This window comes from Triticum dicoccoides, chromosome 2B (genome assembly GCF_002162155.2).
Source record: "Triticum dicoccoides isolate Atlit2015 ecotype Zavitan chromosome 2B, WEW_v2.0, whole genome shotgun sequence".
Taxonomy (NCBI): domain Eukaryota; kingdom Viridiplantae; phylum Streptophyta; class Magnoliopsida; order Poales; family Poaceae; genus Triticum; species Triticum dicoccoides.
Genome location: NC_041383.1, coordinates 647,462,410 through 647,465,755, shown reverse-complemented (window position 1 = coordinate 647,465,755; position 3,346 = coordinate 647,462,410). Strand labels below are relative to the sequence as shown.

The window sequence follows — 3,346 nt, the reverse complement described above, 5'->3', positions numbered from 1 at the left end:
GGAGATGGAGAGCGCCATGCAGGAAGCCCTGGTCACCCCACTGGCTTTTGAAGATGGCGGCCGCTCCCCTTCCCCCCCACGCAGTCAAGCCCTCCGAGCTTGAAAGCCAGGAGATGCTGCCTTGCCTTCTGCCCTGCATCGCATCCCCTGCAACGGCGACGGTGGGCTTCCAGATGGACGCGGTCACCCACCAGGTGGGCGCCATGCGCATCGACAACGGGAGGGCGCAGGTCGAGGAGCTGTTCGCCGTGGTGCCTCCACCGATTCTCGCTAGCCAGCCCCCGCGTCCTCGCTGCTCCGCCCCGCCAAAGTCCAGGGCCACCTCCGCCCCGTCTCGCCGCAGCGCTCGGCAGGCAGCTGCGGGCATCTCCACCCCTGTGGCGCAAAGGGCGGTGCTGCGTCTCGTTCAGGAGCTGGGAGAGCTCGGCCCGAAGGACAAGATGACCGAAAAAGCTGCAACCTAGATCATGAAGCATTTCCAGGAGCCTCTCTCCGACGGCGACATTGCTGCGATTGCTAAGCTCACGGGGCTCGATCAGGGTGCTCTTAAGGTTGCTGCGGGCATGGCTGGAATCGCCGAAGCAGAGGAGATCATGCAAGACTGATCATGTCGGTAGTCTCGGTAGTAGCTAGTCTCTGCCAGCGGCTGGTCTTAAACCAGTTCGAGTTAGGTTTAGTTTCTATGATTAGTTCTCCGGTGTTGTGGACGGCTCGACGACGACGGGCTTTTGGGGCTACTGGTGGCCGTCGTCGCCCCCTGTTTTGTTGTACGGTGTCTTTGTTTCTCATTAGTTCATGGTTCTGTTGGCGGAGCACTTTCAGTCTTTATGATGGATGACGACAATCTAACCTTCATGACCTGGAATGTTAGAGGGTTGAACTGCCAGGCTAAGCGTACGATCGTTAGCGACGTAGCCTGCTTTCTTTACAGGAAACCAAAATAGATTCTTGGATGGCAGCAATAGCTAGCGAGATAGGAGGTAGCAGATTACAGGGATGTGTGGTGCTGCCGGCGATAGGGACTAGAGGGGGCGCGTTGATTTTTTGGGATAAGGATGTCGTCGACGTAGTTTCGCATTACCTGGGTAGTTTCTCCATTACAGCTAGGGTGCATGAGAGGAGCTCAGGGAGGATTTTTTGGATGACCACGGTCTACGGCCCAACAGAGGATGCGCAGAAAGAAAACTTCCTATCGGAGATAGCCGCTGCAGCCCCCCCTGCAGATGAGCCGTGGATGATCAACGGTGACTTCAAAATGATTTATCAAGCGCGAGACAAGAGCAACTCAAACATAAACAGAAGGATGATCGGGAAGTTTCGCCGGGCTATTGATTTAGCAGGACTCAGGGAAATCAAGTGCAAAAACAGGCGTTTTACATGGAGCAATGAAAGAGAAAGGCCTACCATGTGCATCATCGACAAGGTTTTCAGCAACGCGCGCTGGGAGGAAGCACACCCCAATCACATGCTGGTGGCTGCATCGACCTCTTTCTCAGATCACTGCCCTCTGGTTCTAACTGCTGCGGATGCACCTCGACGAAGCGCTAGGTTCAGATTTGAAACTTTCTGGCCTCGTTTTCCTCACTTCTTCCAAACGGTCACTAGAGCCTGGCAGAGACCGGTTCAGCATGACTGCCCTTTCATCAGAATCAAGAAAAAGCTGGAACGAACGGCGGCCGACCTGAGGATATGGAGCAAGGCTACCTTCGGCAAAGGAAAGATGCAGCTGCACATTGCAAACGAGGTCATCCGCCTGCTTGACGTGGCGCAAGAAAACGGAGAACTCTCTCATGCAGAACTGCATCTGAGAAGGCAACTCAAGATGAAAGTGCTCGGCTTAGCAGCTATTGAGAGGGCTAGAACAAAGCAAGCCTCTCGAATCACCTGGCTTAAGGCAGGAGACGCAAACACAAAGTTTTTTCATGAAAGAGTGAGAGCCAGAAGGAGAAAAAACTTCATTCACTCCCTCAGGGTGGGTGGCTCGGAGGTATTTGATGACGATGGAAAGGAGAGGATTATCCATGACCATTTCACAAGTTTGCTGGGAAAGCACGAGGATAGAAGAACCACCATCAACTGGGAACGGCTGGCCATTCCCACCATTGATCCGCAAGGGTTAGAATCGCCCTTCTCCTTAGCGGAGGTGTGGGCAACCATCATCTCCTCCCCGACGGAAAAGGCTCCTAGGCCTAACGGGTTCACAGGGCAATTCTATCGATCCTGCTGGCACATCATTCAGGACGACGTCATGGCAGTGTGTAACAAGTTCCATCAGGTGGCTGGGCAGAATTTTAAAGAGATCAACACGGCCCTGATTGCACTGCTACCAAAGAAAAATGGAGCTTCGGAGGTCAGCCATTATCGACCAATCAGCTTGATACATTCGGTTGCCAAGCTAATATCCAAAGTGCTCGCTGCAAGGCTGGCGGGGACCCTGGATAAAATCATCTATCCGGCGCAGACTGCATTTCAGAAAGGCAAATGCATCCACGATAGTTACCAGTATGTACAAAGTTGCGTTCGGATGCTACACAGGCTGAAGAAAAAGGCACTTTTTTTCAAGTTAGACATAGCTTAGGCCTTCGATTCGGTGTCTTGGGAGTACTTGCTCGAGCTCAAGCAGAAAATGGGCTCCCCCCCAGATGGAGAAATTGGATTGCTCTGCTTCTTTCCTCGGCCACCTCCTCCTGCTTGCTCAATGGTACAAAGGGCCAATCAATATCTCATGGATGCGGATTTAGGCAGGGTGATCCCCTATCACCGCTGCTTTTCATCCTGGTGATCGACCCTCTCCACCACCTGCTACAAACTGCTGCAGAGGAATAAATGATAGCTCAGCTGCCAGGACGTGGGATCAGCATGCGAATCAGTTTATACGTTCATGACGCCGTCATTTTCGCAAACCCGGTGAAGGAAGAAGTGGACACGCTACTGCTTTTGCTCAGTAATTACGGGGAGGCCACGGGACTGAAGTTAAACCAGGCAAAATCTGAAGTCATCCCAATCAACTGCGCTGATGTTCAGTTAAATGAGGTGCTGCAAAACTTTGGTGGCATGCAGTCCACGTTTCCTACCACATACCTGGGTCTGCCAATCTCCCCAAGGAAGCTAAGGCTGGTGCATTTCCAATTTATCATTGACCGGATACGCTCAAGGTTGGCTGGGTGGAAAGGCAAGATGATGAATATGGCGGGCAGAAGGGTGCTAGTGCGTGCTGTGTTGACGGCACTGCCGGTGTTTGCAATGACTGTTCTAAATGTGCCAAAGAAGATCCTAAAAGAGGTGGACAAAGCAAGGAGGCAGTTTCTTTGGGCGCACGATGAAAATGTCACTGGCGCCAAATGCA

The 3,346-nt window shown here is 52.7% G+C and overlaps 1 pseudogene; it reads left to right on the top strand.

Annotated features, from left to right (window-relative positions):
- Nucleotides 1-464, top strand: part of LOC119361088 — a 1,534-nt pseudogene extending 1,070 nt beyond the window's left edge.
- The last annotated feature ends 2,882 nt before the right edge of the window (nt 465-3,346 follow it).